At 40.6% G+C, this 18843-nt stretch overlaps 1 protein-coding gene across 16 annotated transcripts in view; it reads right to left on the reverse strand.

The window, feature by feature from the left end:
• Positions 1-18843, reverse strand: part of LOC118923037 (uncharacterized) — a 524114-nt gene that overhangs the window by 291182 nt on the left and 214089 nt on the right. The gene's annotated exons all lie outside the window — the stretch shown is intronic.

Raw genomic sequence — 18843 nt, forward strand, 5'->3', positions numbered from 1 at the left:
AACCAATCTGACCCCAGAGCCCACCCTCTTGGCCACATGTGGTGTTCTCTTTATCTTGAAGAGGTATGTGCAAATGTCAAATTCCAAAATCTTTCAAATGGACCCTGTTATTAGTCCAAGTGATGAAGTGGAGCTTTTCCCCATTTAAGACACATGTGCATCTGAGCAGCCACACCAGGCCTTACCACCTCATCTCCACTTTCCTTAGCACACTCATTCTCCCTGTGATTTACTTTTTACATATTTGTGTGTATATTTTCTTGGCCTCATGATCCACTAAAAAGGCACTTTGGTATGGAAGGCCAGTTGGGATTTACATGCAAGTTTGGTCCTTTTGGATTATCCTATGAAGAGTTAAACAGTCAGCCACCTAGACTGGTTTTGAAATTTTTTCAGTACATTCTACATTTTATTTACAAAAATAATACATATTCTTAATGAGTCCACATGTTCATCCTTCCATAGTTTCTCTATGCATATGCCAATATATATTATGCTATATGTAATTACAAATTAATTATATGTATTGCTTTATATATGCACATACATAAGTTTCATTCTTTCTAGAGATCACACCATCCTACTTTAGAAGATGTTATCAACATTGTTCCAGGTCAGTTCATATAGATTGATTCAATCTTCTCAACAGCTGTGTAACACTCCGCAGTACAGGTATACCACACTTTCCGTATGCTTTCCTTTACTGTGGACACCGGTGGTTTACAGGTTTGGGTTCTTCTGTTTTTGTTTGTTTACTTTGTTTGATGTTACAAACTATGCTACAATAAACATCCTTGTGTATGTATGCAATATATACATGCATATATATAATGTATGTGTGTGTATGCATAATTTTATTTGGGTTAAGTAGGGTCAAAAGAAGTAAATGTATAACAAATAAAAACATTGGAGTGGCTTAAAGATCTTATATGTATATAAACTTTCTCCCATTCTCTCCTCATATAAAATAAAATATTTACCACCTCACATAGGGTTTTGTTTTGTTTTGTTTTGTTTTAGGTCAGGCACTTGAGAAAGTTAAGAATCTAAGCCAGTGCATATTCTGGCCCAAAATAATATGCAGTATTAAAAGACAGAAAATACAGATGTGTGTGTGTGTGTGTGTGTATACACACACACACACACACAAAATTAAGTTCAAGGTTTAGGGTGGTGTCGTCTTTAAAATTTGGTTTGCTGGCAGTTTTTAATGCATGTTTTTTATTTTTTTTGTGAAGAAAGTGATAAAAGTCATCCGGAAAGTTTGAACTAAAAGGGGAAGGGAAAGAGGGGTGGAAGAAAAGAGGAAAAACAAAAATCGAAAAAGAAAACAAGATGAAAACAGACATGGCAGAATACAAAGAAAAGGAAGAAAATGGCTCCCATAAAGAGACAGCCATCTGTGCTCAAAGGGAATTATGGCCTGTGACTCATTCTTATCATTATAATAAATCCCACTGACTTAGATTCAACCCTGACACACAGCAGCCCCCACTGACAAGACTGGGGACAGATCTGGAAGCTCCATGCCACCCTGTCCTGTGCTGCTGCCAGGTGTATTTCTGCACTCCTTGGGGATGTAAGATACTCTTGTTTACTGTTCAAAGATAGGGCCAGTAAGGAGAGACTGAGAGAAGCCAAAAGAACAAGCAGCTCTCAGCATGCTACAGGGAACCTCTCTGCCTGCAGTCTTCCTACCCACACCTTCCTCGTGACCTTTCATCGTCTTCACACATTTGGACACAGGAGCACCGCGTCATGAGAGAGTTCTCAATGTTCACGCTCAGATTTCTGCTCCAAGAAGGTAAAGACCCAATAAGACTTGGCCATTGATGCTACAGCCTCATTACCTACCCCAGTGCCTGGCACAAAAAGGTTATCCAGTAAATATGCATTGAGTAGATGCAAAAAAAATGACACCAGGTGAAACTTCAGTCCTTATCCCAGGACAGTTTTGGGAGACAATGCTGGAAGATCAGCCTCAAATATAAATATCATTACCAAGTGAAGCCCAAGGAGAGAGGAATGGAGAGTGATAAAAGACTCCCAAATGATAGTAAAATCCATTTTCTCTCTATTTAGCATATTTCTATTGTCTATTATCCACCTGGTTTGGTTAAATTGATTTTTCAGTGTCAACCCTGCGAGTATTTGGAGCTGAGAAACTCTGTTGTGGGGCAGAGGCATGATGTGCTGCACAGCGTGCCTGACCTCTACCCACCAGGTGATAGCAGCACACACCCCCAGCCTCACTCCTGACAATCAAGAATGTCTCCAGATACTGCCAAAGGTCCACTCTGGGTGGGGTTTGGGGGGCAAGATCACCCCTAGTTAGGAACCAGTGGTCTAAACTTGAAAGAAGCTAGTTATGGGAATGGTCCTGATTCCCTGGCTAGTGCAACTCAATTTTTTCCAAGAAATAGAAATCTAATGGTGGGAACTTCTCCTCCTGTCCTTGATTTTGAGTCTCATTTTTGAAGTCAAAATCTGGGGAGGACCCAGATTCCAGCTACTGAAGACTCCATGTGGGGGCAACTTGAGAGACTCTAATTGCATTTTAACCAAGTTTAAGATACACCACTAGGGAGAGTAAATTAAAGAACATGTCTAAGAATTCAGACATTAGTGCTATAGCCCCTGGGAAAATGATCTTCAAAATTAAACAATACCTTCAACCTTCCAGAACAGTCTCAGGTGACCTGAGAAACATGTTTGGAGAAGAAATGAGAGTTAGAGATGGGTGAAATTGGTTTCACTAAAAAAATTAATACAAGTAGTTCTAAATGTTACATTTGTAGAAAGGAACCACTTGAGCCAGAGGACAAAAGTACAGTGAAATCTCAGTACCTGAAATAAGGGTGAAAGAGGTATGGCATGGGTCAGTGAGAGTCTGTAGCCATAATTTGGCCATTTTCTAAGGGGATTTTACTTATACGCTTGGTCGGGTTCGTTTCATTGCTGTTGAAAGACTTTAACTGGCATTCCAGTTTCCTAACTGCAGCTATTGTGAATGACTTTGGGTGGGATTTCTAAACCTTCCAATAACATGTTCACTCTAATTACTGAAAATGAAAGACTCAAAACATAGAGACTTATCCATGCTGTGACCTTCTTGATTGTTGCATCAATATTTTTCTACTAAAGGAAACTCCTAATGAGTCCCCTCCACCACAGTTTGCATGATGGTGTGTTTGTCACAGGAGCACAAGCACAATGAAGCACGATGACTTTCCTAGAGCACCGACTTCTAACCCTGTTTGCAGGATAACCAGCATGGAGTACATAGCACTGTACATGGCCAGTTACAGCAATTTCCCAAAATGAATCAAGAAAGGTGAGGCCCTACTGGTGACTATTTATATACTGATGCCTAGAATTTCACTTATTAGAGCAATGTTTTCCATGTAAGGCTTTGAATCATAACAGACAAACCTTCGAGGGATGCTGAAGTATAAGAGTCACTGCAAAGGGGAAAAACTAGAAATTTCATGTCTTGTAACCTTTGGTCTGTTATACAGTAAAGGGAATAAGTTTATCAGATCCTTTCCAACTGCAGACTCTTTACGTTGGGTTTTTTTTTCCTAAAGTAGATTTTGATGGGAAAGAAATGAAAACTAACATAATGTGGACTTTTGACACTCATGGCAATGGGAAAACATCTAAAGACACAGGTCACACTGGGCTCCCTAAAACGCAGACCGTGAGACAGAGATTAGCATGCAGCTTTATTATGGAGTGTTCTTGGTAGCTCCCTTTGTGGAAGGAAAGGGAAGGGGCAGGACTGAACAGAGGGAGAGGCTGGGCTGCGGTGCAAACTCGACAAAGGTCTCAGTCAACCAACTGGGCAGCTCGGGGGATGGGAGCGACATGTCCCATGCTGGGCCAAACGAAGGGCTGCCCAGGAAGAAAGCATGGCCCTGGGCAAGAATGTTTTATAGGTAAGGGCCATTTCTTGAGAGGGCTAACAGCTGAGGGCGGTTGGCCAATGGCATTGCTAGCACCAAGGAGATCTGTATGGAGCACTGCTGTGTCCACTACACTATACTTTGACACAGTTTTGCCAAGAGCAGATAGTGGCTGTCACTGATTTACTCTAGTTGACCATGACCCCTTATTAGATCTTAGAAGTTTGCTGGTCTCTTTTAAGAGCCATTGGACAAACAAACAAATGGAACCACTTGCTCAAGAGTCTGGGCACTTAATTCTTGTCCCTTCTTAACAGACCTCCTTGTGAGCTTAGGATGGACTGCTGGCTTTGAGGTCTTGAATTTTTCATTACGAAATGAGGAAACCCATATACATGTCCTCTGAGGTCATGAAAGGCCTGGTTATGAAGAAAATGGGCCTCATTTTATCAGGCACATTGTTTGCAGACCAATAAGTATAGTGCCTACTTTTGTCCTCGATCCTCTGAGGAAAGAGCTTTTGACTGAATAACATGGTCATCTCTTGAATATCTACAGAAGTAAAGAGAGTTTTAGATGATCACTGAAGCATAACATAAAATGCCTTCCCATCTGACTTGAGACACATTAAGCAATAGATAACTTAGATGCCTGAAATGCTTAAAAGTGTCTTCCTTAAATCAACACTAAAAACATTTGTAGAAATATTCCAAGTGAATAGCAAGGAAAAACAAACCAGAAGGAAGAGTGCGTTGGGTGAAAAACTGACATTGATGAGGCCTTGGGCACAGAACCCAGATGGAAGATCAGACTGATGGTTCACCAGCCCAACCTACAAAAAGAAACTTCCAGAAGGGCAGCTGCTCATCCTCTTCTCACTGATAGGAGCGTATTGCAAAGTAATTGAACACTGAAAAGAGACTCCATATGTTCTACACTCCTTTTTAAGGGAGAGTTTACCTCCGAGAGTTATTACAATGGTGTTTTATTCCCACTAGTTAGGTTTAGAAAAAGATATAGATATATGCTACCTCTACTGAGCCAATTCCTGCCATGTAATGCCTATAATTGAGATTTATATTTTAAAAACAGCAAACATATGATACTTCTTTGATTAATTTGGAAGAAAGTAGAGTGCAAGAGGATTGCTTAGGTATTGGATTATTAAAATTGAGAAACTGAGAATCTGAATGTCTGAGATAGATGGTAATGTTATGAAATTTTATTTCAAGCATCAGTTACTCCTTTGTGTATGTTTCACTCTTAGCCAGACACCACCAAACGGGTCAAATAGTTTAGATAAATGGTCAAATACAGTTGAAAGTTAAGAACCATTGAAAGGAATGATGCCTACATAAAGCAGCTCCATTTGATACCTGTAATTTGCACCCCCACAGACATACTAGATGATTTCTCACTCATTGGAAGATGTCAGGACTAGATCTACTCATATTCCTAACAATTTGGAAGTCTCTTACACTTGAATTGATGGGTCCCAACAGTGCATGCTACTTGAACGCTTTCTCAGACATTTTATCAGACTGATTTTAGAATTTCTAGACAAAGTATGAATTTCCATTTGTTCTTCATACTTTAGTAGACTAATATTGATACTTGTACACCGAAAATAGTGGTATGCCCTCTAGGCAAAGTGTGGCATTCATATATATATATTTTAAAATTGTACAATTATTAAAATATTGTAATGGAAAAAGATTAAACCCCTGAATAAATGATAAAATTACAGTGTTTTCTTGTAGTCCATGAATACTGAAAATTTCAATTAACCAAGTGAAAAGCCATTGAATGTGCCAGCAGGATTTATATTCCAGACTAATGACCATCATCTGCATCCTATTTAGCTAATGAATGCTTGGAACACTTGTGGATAATTAAGGGAAAGCTGATGGGAGGAAATTCGAACCATGGAAAGATCAAATCTATTTATGTCCACATTTAAAGCTAAATATATCTAATAGTTCACTCAATCAAGGCATAAGGTCTGTTCACTTGGGATAAGACAGATATTCATGAGCTAAGTAGGCAGGTTAGCTCCCAAAACATGAAATTCATTCCTCATGCATTCATTCAACAAACACTACTGAACACCTACCATTTGCCTCTGCCCTTGTATATCAACACAACAGTACCATGATTTCCCTAATGTTTTTCCCACTACTTTACCCCCTCTAACTTAATTAAGTTTATAGCTCTCGTTTTCACTTTACCCAAGTAACTACCATCTATCCATCTGTCATGACAGCCACAGCATAGCTGCAAACCAGGAACATGACGGCACAGTACAGGGTGTTCCACAGGGCACCTGGCTTTTTCTGAGACCTGGCAGAGCACCTCAGGGGTGGGGCCCAGACTCATGAATACGTGGGAATTTCCTGGGAGGAAGACCAATGACTGTTAGAGGGAAGATAACACCTCATAATCAGGGGTAGTCAGAATAGGAATGAGCACAGTGCAGCTCTGAGTTTCACTGAATAGTTTACCAGACATCTCATTCAACTGTTATTATCCACATAAGCAGGGTACACCTTAAAACCTCCTAAATGGACCCCACCATAATCTCCAACAAGCTTGTGTTTAACAAAAGTGGTGCTTTAAGGACCTACAGTCCTAAGATTTATGTCACTGTTGAAAATGGCACACCTGCTGGCAGGCATGTTGTGGAACTTCACTGAGTTCCACTGCAACATGGGACAATAGCTAAGGGGCTGATATACCTTGTCAGGTGGCAGATAGACTATATTGGGCATCTGCCCATGTCAGAAGGGTACCAATATGCCATGACGTGTGTGGACACAGCTACTGAACTTCTGGTTGCTTTTCCTACACATTGTGCAGACCAACAGATGACCAAAAGGGGCCTGGGGCATCTCTTTGCAGTCTATGGCCGACCACAGGTAATTGAAAGTGATAAAGGCACCCACTTCACTGGACGTGCACTATAAGAATGGGTGCAACAGTTAGGAATCAAATGGAAGTTTCATGTGCCAAACAATCCTACTGCGGCAGGCATGATAGAGAGGTACAATGGTTTGTTAAAATCTGGACTGAAGTCAGACACCAATAGTCTATGGGGATGGTCAGTCCACTTATGGACAATGCCACTGTGTTTGAATGAGAAACCCTGAAAAAGAGCCCTAAGCCCTGTAGACATGTTAACACATATTGCTGCCTCCCCTACACAACTGCAAGTATAAACCAAGGAGGAATAATATCTTGTTGCCAGCACCAACTGCACTAAACCCTAAGGACTCCATTGAGTGGACGTGGCCTTGGACATTTCGACACATGGACCATTGATGGCTGGTCCTCCTGGCACCTTGGGTACAAGGCCTGGAAGCTGGCCTCCTGTGTATTCCTGAAGTAACAGCAGAGTGGCCCCCAAAGATCATAGTAGTATATCCTGAACAGCCAAAAGGTAGGAGCACCTTACCAGGGAGTTTTGTTTTATCATTAAGGCCAGTGCATGTATCTCCAGTGGCACTATATATAGACAACCCCCACGGGGAGAGGGGTAAAGGTATGGTATAAGTATGGTATACTAGACCTGGACGGGACCCCCTTCCTACTACAGTCGTATCACAGGACCACTCTCTTGCATGCATCCTACCTAATGAACAAGATTTGCTTATGTTGGTGTCATTAAAATGTGTCCTTTCACCCTTCAGGTCTTTGTGGATTGGGCACACATCCTAGCAAAAACTGCTACCTGCTGGAGTGCATGGAGTTCCCTATCTGTACCACTAGTGTGAGTTATGAACTCATCTGAGTAGAACTGATTTTGAATATAGCTGAAATAACCTCCTCAGGCTTAAAGATTATTATAATTTTTGTTTCCTGTAACAAAATTTTGTTGTATCAAAATTTTTGTTACTATCTCTATGCTGTCATCATCCTCTGTTGCTGTTTTGGAATCTGGTTACAATGCTTTAGCTTTCTTGCACAGGGACCATTGAGGAAGATTGAGAGCATGTAGGTGGTAGTGAGGTGAGAATCCTGGAGGCGTGGAGTGTTGGGAAAATTGAAGTTCCTATGGCCAGGATCCTCTCCTGAACCTAAACTACTTGATGATGTAATTGGCCTACTGCTAGGCTACTGATTCCACACCCACAGGCAATGAGCTATTACTGACTGAGTCACTATATATATAGAGCTCTGGCCAGGGCTCTGAACAAAGGCAGAGACAGAGGAAGATTACAGACCTGCAGACTGTTGGATGCAGACATTATTCTAGTGCTTGACCGATCACCAGGAGAACAAGCTGGGTAATAAACCCTTTTACCCCAAGAATGTTCCATTGTCATTCCTCAGTCTCACTGAATCTATAGTGAACTTGCCCGGGGCTGAAACCCACTGGCAAGACAACTAATAAGTGGTCAAACCAAGTCTCAAATCAGTGGCCTTTAGAAGTACTTCTGTGTTATGAGAATTGTACTTGGGATCATCAGAGCACAACATGAAAATCATTTAAAAACTAACAATGTGAGGTCCCTGTAATCTGACAATATCAGTGTCAAAGGTTCTTTGCTAATAGATAAACATTTATTTCTTCTTATGCAGCATCATTTATAAAAGCTAAGGAGACTGAATGAATGGTTAATTTTACAGAAGAGATAAAAACATCTCCCTTCAAAAGGCTACGTGAAATAGAGACTGAGACGTGGTTATAGACAAAGTCCAAATACAAATTTAAGGTTGGCAGCAACTGTGAACCCTAGGAAGAGATTACTGTTGGGAGAAGAGGTGTTCAGTACCGTTTTCCACTTCATGTAGGGAATGGCTCTTTGCTGTTTCCACCTGGTTAGTATTTGGGGGGTAGATAATCAGCAGGAAGCTCTGAATCTGCAGGGAGCAGAAGGAACTCTGCGGTTTACAAACTGCACACAGGTAAAATAATAGGACCCAGGGATGCTGTCCACAAATAACCCCCACCAGACCTACCACAAGGAGGATGAATGCCCTGCTTCAGCTGCAAACTCACACCCCTGATCCTAGCACCCTAGCAAGGAGGGTCTTGTGAAACCAGTGAGACATTGCTCTGGGGCAGGGGGAGGAGAAGCTGTCAGAACACATTTCATGCACTTCACATCAGTAATTGAATGTGGCCAATTAGTGCCAGGAGGAGAGAGCAGAGCAACAAAGAAGTCTCAGAAGACACAACAAAATGCAACATACTGGGACAAAAGGCACTGAGTGGTGTCCAGTTTGTCCTGCAAAGCTGCAGCCCCAACCCCCTAAAACCATCAACTTAATGTAATGAGGTTAGAGGCCCCTATGCAGGGTTGTCCCATTGTTTTCGCCAGAGCAGAGTGTCCTAATCTGCAATGGTAAGGGCTGCAAGGAAGAGGGATTGGAGTAATTGAGGCAAATAACAGGGGCAAAATATTCCTGTACATTTTCATATTCAAAAGAATAGTGAGGAAACACTACTAAAATTCTATGTCTATTAGCATCTATAATTTTTTAGACAACAGCTGTGGTACTTTAAATAATAGGACCACATTGATTATTTTCAAAGATTACTACTCAGTATTTGTGAATTTAGATCCTTAAGCTCTCTCCAAATCTCTACTGTACATTGTACACCCCACTTTGATGAACCTTGTCACAGGTGGCTCATCTTTTGCTTTGCACTGTAAAGCTTGTCTAGGCCAGAGGCCAACTGTTCATCATCTGTGTACCCTTTACTTTAGCACAGTGGTGGGCATAGGGATGAGGACACAGTGGGGACTTCGTTAGTGTTTGCTGAACATGTAGTGAATGCACTAAGGGAGATGAGAGGGAGGGAAAAGAAAGGAGCAAAATATCCTGATACTCTGGGGAAGGAGGTACAAAGGGAGGCAGGGAGGGAATAAAGGAAGAGTAAGGACAACGTGGGAACCACACACTATAGCGGGATGAGTGTCAGGAGTCGAACTGTGTCCCCCAAAACAGAGATATTAATGTCCTAACCCCTGGTACCCATGAATGTGACCTTATTTAGAAATAGAATCTTTGCAGATGATCCAGTTAAGATGAAGTCATTAGGGTGAGTCCAGTATATACCCTAATCCAATGTGGTTGCTATCCTTATAAAAATGGGGAAATTTGGACCAGACATGCACAGAGGGGTGATGGGGTGAAGGCAGACATGTGATGCTGGAGGCAGAGATGGGACAGATGCAGACACAGACAAAAGAACACTAAGGATTGCAGGCCACCCCCAGAGGCTGCAAAGAGGCAAGGAGAGATTCCACCCAGCCTCAGAGGAGGGCATGGCCCTGCTGACACCTTGATCTTGGACTTTCAGCTTCCAGAACTGTGACACAATAGATTTCTATTGTTTTAAGCCACCCAGTTTTTATGGTGCCCCTGGAAAATTAATACATAAGTATGTACCAGGGGTCTCTACCTACTGATCACCTATTATAGTGGTTGACAGATTTTCCTGTGGAGGTACAGAGTGTAAATATTTTAGGCTTTTTGGGCCACAAGGTCTCTGTCACAACAACTCAGCTCCATCACTGTAGCATGAAAGAGTCCCAGTCAACACATAAAGGGGTAAGTGTGGCTGTGTTCCCATACAACTTTATTTTAGAGACATTGAACTTTGAATAATTTTCATGTGTCATGAAATATTCTTCTTCTTTTGCTTTTTCCCCAACTATTTAAAAATGTGAAAACCCCACTTAGTTTGCAGGTCATACAAAAACAGGCAGTGGGCCAGGTTTGGCCTGCCAGCTATAGTTTGTCTACCTCTGGGTACAGATCTAAGAATTAGGAACACCTGGCTCTTGTCCTGATTCCCTTAATTATTATTCCTGTAAACTTGATAAAATCACGTGATCTTCAGAAGAGCATAATAAACTTTTTCTTACCCACCTGGAAAGTTATTATGAGGCTGAGATGAAAATCACATACTCTATAATACTCTGTACATAGTAACGGTATTGATACCTAGACACACTCTGTCTCACTCTTCAGAAACAGGTATTAACACTAAGGTCAGGGCGATGATCAGCTGACTCTGAGTCATGGTGCCAGGACAGGTGGGAAAGCAGACAGAGCCCCTTCCATCACCTGCATCTTCCGAGGGACCAGAGAAGAGGACAGGCAGGCGCACACCATGCACTAAGCTGTGGGCTGTCTGAGGACTTTTGAGGCAAACAGCAACTCTAAGGCAAATGTTCCTTGTCTTTGATCACATCTGACACTGCACTGGACCAGAATTGTTGATGCTGGACCAAAAATTTCTTCTTTTAGGGAAAATTCTGGACTAGGAACTGGCTTGCTACTGGGAGGCTGGACTGTAACTCAGTTCCCTAGATCATCATTCTAAACAAACATCCATCATTCACTAAAGCACCTTTGGCCACCCTGAGCTGACAAAGCCATAAATATTACCCTGCATGCAGTACTGGCTTCACAGTCACCTCCATAAGGAACTGGAACTTTGCCACCACGCTCTGCAGGGGCTGGACTTGAGCTGACAGCTCCAGATTTTCAGGTCTGGCACAAGGTAAACCCAAAGAAAGTACCAAGGAATAAGGAAAATAGTTCACAGGAGGACATGATCATTTTGCTTATCCTGCATAAGGCTGCAGACCTCCCTCGAGCTGAGTTATGCCCTTGAGGAGGTGAAAGCAGAGTCTTCCAAATTACTAGCATAACCCACCATGGTCCTAAGTCCTTAGAAAATAAGCATTTCATTCCATATTAACTATTTCAATTCTGCCTCAGCCCCAAGACTGCATTTCCTTAATGGAGACAGAAGTTTTGTCAATAAACTTATTCTCAGTTCCTGACAGCACATACTCATGTTTGAAGGGAACAGAAGAGAGCCACATCCTTAGCTGACTCCTGGCCGCCACCAATATGCAGAGGCTCCTCATTCCTGTGGCCTTCCTGACCCTCCCCACCTCTGCCCTGCACATCACCAGCTGCCTTCCAAAGAACTGAAGAGAGACATGCTTATTGACTATCTCTTGGCAACCTGACACCCTTCTTCCAAAAGACACTCACATAAGAGTATGGCCAAAGGTATCCCCTCTTGGAGCAGGGTAGCTTAATGGAAAGGGCACTGACTCAAATCCCAGCTCTGCCCCTTGTTACACAGTCTGGGACTCATCAATTACATTCCCTGAGCCTCAACTCCTTACCTGTAAAATGGGAGCATTTTACCTCAAAGGACTTTGTAAGAATTTAAAAGTACATATGCTTAATAAACTGTAGCTATTATTACTATTTCTAAGAGTTTTGGACTTCTTCTCCACACTTACTCTACAGACTTCACAAATGCCTTTTTACAGGGATATATCTGTGCCACTGGAGACCATAAGAGTGGATGGGGAAGCAAGGAAAAAGCTACAAATCTACTTGACGTTCAGGTTTTAGAAGAGCAAGTGCTGGGAAGAAGGAGAAGCAACTGGCTTTTATCTCTCTCAAATAATCTTGACGTAAGTATATACTGGCAAATCCTCATGCTCTGGTTAAACTAGGTGGATAATGACTTATGCTGTGAACACTGTACAGCACCTGAAAGGATATGAACTATCACTTTCAACACACACATACACACGTACACACACTCTCACACACACACACACACGATCATGCCTGCAAGTCTGAATTACAGAGAAAACATTCCAGGAGCATCCATAGCTCACCCTCCAGAAAAGCATGATCTGTCCTGCAGCAAGAGGGAGAATATAATCAGGAAAAAAATATTTTTTTGACTTGAAAAACTACGTCAGCTAGATAAAACAATGAAAAGCATATCATATTGATACACAGTTATTTTGATAGAATTAAGAAGAACATTAGTCCCAAGCCTAGCTGTAGGCATATGATAATAAGGTTCCTTTCTTCAAACTTCTCAGAAAAGATGGGATGAAGCTGATAACCAGCCTTGGGCAATAAAGGTGAAGGAGCTCAACCCTTGGAGGGATTCTAACTGGTGGAGTAGCGAGAGTATCTTTGAACATAAGGTTTTAACACAATGTCTTTCTCTTTTTCTTTTTCATAGCAATTCTATGTATTAATATATACTTAAACAGAACCATCTTTTAAAAAAAATACCTACTAAGTCAATTTGCAACACAAGCTGATGAAATACTAACTTGCCAATTTGGTGTGTGGGAGGAGGGAAGGGAGGAGGTCAAGAAAGACATTTTCATCATTACTGGATATTACACATCACTTAAAGGGGTAAACAACAAGAAAGGCGGTTGCAAGGCCCATGTGGATGGGCTCCTGTTTAAAAGCCCAGCACAGTCATTAATAAATGAATGGTGATGTGCCATTATCTTAGACACCCTAAGTGATGGTTTGACAGAAAAATCAATGGCTATACAATATAACCACACACTAGAAATAAAAATAAACTATCTACCTTGCTATAAGAACATTTCATAACTAGAGCACTGACAGAAACTGCTGCATCTTCATTTCTTCAGAGAGCTTATTCTGTGTTCCACCTGCATAAGCTCTCCAAGTGGAAGGCTAATAAGAGATGATTAAAGTGTCCCCAGGGTTGAGGAAATCCCATGCTTCATTTTTTTTTTTCATTTCTTTCCAACTGCCCTGGGCCCATTTATTCAACAAACATTACTGAGCACTTATGTTACAAGCATTAGTCTGGGTTCTGTTGGGATTATACTGATGAATGAGATATGACACGTGCCCTGAACAGATGACCAGCAAAGCTGGGAAGCTTCCCAAATTCTTTGGAGCAGTTCTACCGGGTCCTGACCCTACTTTTCTTCTCTTCCATGTCCTCCATCCTTCCTGTGTGATCTTTCTCTTTGTGCCACTTCTATACCTTGTATATATTTCTATAATAACCTTTTTCACATTATATTGCATTTATTTGATTATGCCCCTTGCCCCAGGGAACTCTTGGGAAGCAGAGGCCATGCCATACTCATATTCCTATTCTAAATGTCACAATGGCTCATACAAAGATTTTATTAAATTTGTTGAATATGAACTTAATCCATCCACTCCTGTGGCTTCAACTACTGTCTATATGATGATCACTCTAAATGTGTATGTTCATCCCTGATCTCCCTCCCAAGCTTCAAATTCATTATTTCCAATTGTCTATTAAATATCCCCACTGGACTGTCCCACAGGGATCTATGACTTGACTTGTCCAAAACTGAACACAGTATTCCCCTACTGCAAATCTGTCTCCAATTATTCATACCTTCATTAATAGTGAGACTATCTGTTCCCTCTTTCAGCCACAAATCTCAGTGTCTTCTTTGACTCTTCTCTCTTCAACAAGAATGTATTAAGGATACTTGAAGCCATAGTTATGCGTGAAAGTGCCTAGGAAAATGTATAATCCTAAGAAATAAGGGACTGGGACAGACCCCAAGGAGTACTAATACTCATTAAGATGAAGAGAAAGAAGAATCGGCTATGGAAATTAAGAAAAAGCAGCCAGAGGAGCAGAAGAACCAGGGTGTTGTCACAGAACAGCATTTCCTCAAGGAAACTCACCCTGACCTCCCAAATCAGGACAAGAACGCCCTTCTGTGTGCTCCCACCTCAGACCATACCACTCCCTGTCGGGTACCACCACACTACACTTCAACTGCCTACTTGTCTGCAACACGCATAGATTATTAGTTCCTCAAAGGCAGGGACTATGTCTTACTGAAAGCATATAGCACAGTGTGTGACACACACTTAGTGTTCAATAAATATCTGTTAAACAATTGGAGAGATGAATGATTAAGTAAATGTGTGAAATGCAGGTAAGAAATCGTGTAAGAATTGAAACATGCCCCTGAATTTTAGTATTCAGGAAGATACTGGGTGACTGTTCTTGTGTTTTACCACACATACCCACATAATTCTCATTGGTTTCACAACAGAAGGTTCAAGAATTTGAAACAAAACGAAAAGCAACATGGCATCACTTGGCCTTTCTTCCCAGAATGATCACTGCAAGATGGATGGATGGCTCTGAATAGGTACAAATAGGTTCATACAATCATTTTCACCCAGATATATAATAAGTCATTTACCTCCCTTAAGGGAGGGAAAGTTAAATATATCATTTTTAGATTGCTGCAGCAAATAGTATTCTCTTTAAGCCAAGGGAACTTCAAACAATTGTGATGAACTCATCTCTTAGTGATCTTGAATTTTTGGCTTTTATATCCTGTACATGTTATAGTCCTATGCCCTCTATTTAAGGAATCATTGCAAAATAGGACAACCGATTATTTATCATAAGACCCTAAGTTGCTGACATAAAAGGAGTATTTTGATGATAAATTACTAGACAAATGAGATGAACACAACCTCTGACAGATTGCTAATGTTTTGTTTTTAGATTTACAAATGAGAACTTGAAATAAAGACAATGGGAAAACAGGAAACATAAGTACAGCCTGTAGACAACAAATGCCTCAAGACATGAGGTGGGGAATTAGAAGAGAATGCATTTCAGCAATTTCTGAGAGTTGCTGGGAATTGAAAATTTAGCTCCCCCGGGGCCTATGCCAACAATGATGATCAGCAAACTGCCTTCTCCCCACTTAGACCTCCTTGACTTTACCAGTGTTATCTGCACACAGGGGACTGCCTGAGCAAGGATGTGTGAAAGGAATTTGCTCTTTGTTTCTCAGCCTTGCCCCTCCGGTAGTTAAGGAAGGCTGACTAAATCCTTTCTATTAGCTACATCTTGTATACAGCCTGCATCTCCAGGACACTTGTGAATGCTGATTGCAACCATGTTCCAAAGTTGATTAACCAGCTTTTCTGTAAGAAAATACTTCTGGAGAAAATACTTTTTTTTTTTTTTTAATTCCAGGCATTTGAAAACTATTTCCTAGAGCAGTCTGCCAGAAAACTAAAGTAATCCAAATGGCCTGAATGACATGTGCCATGGCCCGTGGTGTCTTGTGCAGAGCACTGGAGCCCCTGGCCCAACAGAGACACAAATCATGTATCAGAAACATGAAGTCTCAAGCCATCCTTTTCATCACAAAGATTGAGGCTGGAGTTCAGAAAAACCATTTCTATATTGTTTAATTGGAGATCTCAACATTTTTAACTGCACACTGTTTAAAGAGGGCTAAGTTCTATGGGCTGGTGTTAAAGAGAAGTGGTGTACCCTAATATATCAATGTAATATGGTAAGAAAAGTATAAGATTTGTAGTCATAATATATAAATAGACTATTTTGAACAGCAACCCATACTAACAGTATGACTTTGAACAAGTTATTGAACTTTCTGGGCCTCATTTCCTTGACTATAGAACAGAAACATTAAAAACTCACTTCATAGCTTGACGAGGATTAATTATGATCACATATACATAGCACATAGCTTAGACACCTGGTGGACATTCAATAAATACTGCTCTGTCTTCTACTCTGAGTTCCTTTAAAAAATTAGACCAGGAAAGAAAGTTTACTTGCCAAGCAACTTTTAACACAGTACTGAGTTCTAATAAGCTAGGATGGATATGCCATAATTATCAAATATAGTATTTTATCATACAGAAGACACTGATTACAAAGCATCACTAAAAAAAGAAAAAGTGCTACTAATTATAATTGCATGCTGCCATTGCCTATAAGAAGCATCATAATTTCAGAAAAGTTAAAATATGAAAATACACACATATTTTCATATAATTAATGAAATACAGTAAATGTCTATATTCCAGATAAGCTTGGAGATAGAAGAAAGAGCCAGAAAACAAAGAATTCCATGTTTCCTTCTGTGTTAAGCTCTTTATTTCGAGGAGAAAAAAAATCATGAAGGTGTAGGCCAAAGAGTTGACACAATTTCTCAGTTGGGAGCCTCTTTAACTACCAGTTTACCCAGTTACACAAGAACCTAGGTATGTCAAAACAGCCTTTGAGGGAAAAGGCAAATGGAAGAAGTAAAGAGCATTTTAGGAGACTTTACCACCTTCTTAAAGTCATAGTTAATTTCCATCTTTGTGTTTTTTATGTTTAAGTATTTAAAGTGTGTGGTTCTAAATCTATAAGGACTACATGGCAGCTCTGAGGCTCACGGACAGACACCAAGCCAGAGTACTCCTGACCACTGTAAGGTGACCTACAGCGACATGTAGTGGCGGCTCCCTCAAACTACCACCAGGTGTCCCAGAGGGGTAGGACAATTGCTCAGAATGACTAAGCAAAGTTCTTCTTTATCGAAGTGTGAGTGATGTCTCTATAATCCTGCCTGACAAAGGTCACTAAGAGGTCTTCTGGAGGTCTTCTGTTAGAAGTGATGGCTGCTAATACCACTGCAATCTTTTATTCAGTTTGGTATTTTCTGCACATCCTTTATTCATTAATAGAATCAGAGCTAGAAGAGACCCTAGGGTTTATCTAATCCAATTCTCTCATTTGCAGATTATAAAACTGTTCACACATGTTAGTCCAAGGTCATACAGCTACGTAGGTGATATGAGCATCCAGCATGGAGTTGCTTATGTCAGGCTTGCCTGCTTTCATGCTCACTGCCTCTGTAAGCATACCGCACCCTAAAAGGCATGCCGTTGAACGCCCAAACTGGGTAACACCACATGTAGACTGCCCCCTCTTATCTCTGACCCCCTTGATGGATGGACTGGACTATATAAGGGACTGGACACAGAGCCTGGTGGCAAGCTCGTCCCAGAGGTCCCTGATACCGGACCACAGACATGTGTTCTGAGGCTTGCTCCTGCTCTGTCATGGATTCATCACTTCACTGGAACTGTCTCTGCAGCATCGCCTTCCCCTTGTGAAAGACAAGAGGCTGACTGGGACAGCCTGGACCCGAACCATCCATCATGAACGGTATGAGATGTATTGATCCATGATATGTGTGATTTTCAGATATGCTTGATCCCCCCCTTTGAGTGTTATGTGAAAGGAAATTGCTAAATAAACTGTGTGATTGGTGCAACCTTAAGGGTGTTGTGTTCATTGCTCTACTGCCCTGCAGATCCATACTTCCTGACCCACTCATGTCAGTAGGGGCAGACTCAGGCCTTGAACCAGGCCTCCCAACTCCAAATGCATCATTCTGTCAATTAAATTACTTTGCTGTTCATAAAATGCACATTAGAGTATTGGCCATGCATATTTTCCAACACTTAGTCATTGAGCATTTAACATGTGATAGAGCGTACTAAAAGGATATTGACAGTTCTATTAGAAAGTTTGAGATAAATTAGACACTGATACATAAAAAAACAAAGTTAATGAAAACTAATAATTAACATTTATAAAGCTCTGAGTAGACTAACCTATTTTTTTGTAGGTACAGTTATTTGTATTTGTAGGTACAGTTATTCTCCCCATTTTATAGTCAAAGGAATTGAGGCATAGAGAGTTTTGTTATCTACTAACTCAAAAAAAAAAAAAACCTAAAAGTTACAAAGAAAAGTAAATGCAATTATAACACACTACAAAGTTCAGAACTGTAAATGATAGTAACATAGACTCAATATATAAAACACAATTTTAGAACATAACCATTTTTGGAAGATAAGAGGGGAAGTGGGTATTGAAGAATGGGGTCAGGGAGACAGAAAGAAGGGATGTAAGAAAACTAAGTCACTAGTTTCTGTAATAGAATCAATAGAGAATATCTAAATTGGAAAGTTAAGGCAAAATAAAAATATAAACAGAGATATTTACATGGAGGTAAATCCAGATGAAAATGAGTAAAGAGTTGAAGTGGTTGCCTATGAAATGTAGGCTCAAGGGTGGGGTGGGAAGGAATGGAATATTGCTGATCTTAACTATCAGGTTTATAGAACTATTTTATACTTTAAAATATATACATTTATAGTATGACAAAATATAAAATCAAACATAAAAACTAATAAATAATAAAGGCAAATCACTAAAAAGATTGCTTTCAAATAAAGACGTTTTACAAGTATCTCTAAATAAACTAAAAAACGACATCTT

This window comes from Manis pentadactyla, chromosome 5 (assembly GCF_030020395.1).
Source record: "Manis pentadactyla isolate mManPen7 chromosome 5, mManPen7.hap1, whole genome shotgun sequence".
Taxonomy (NCBI): domain Eukaryota; kingdom Metazoa; phylum Chordata; class Mammalia; order Pholidota; family Manidae; genus Manis; species Manis pentadactyla.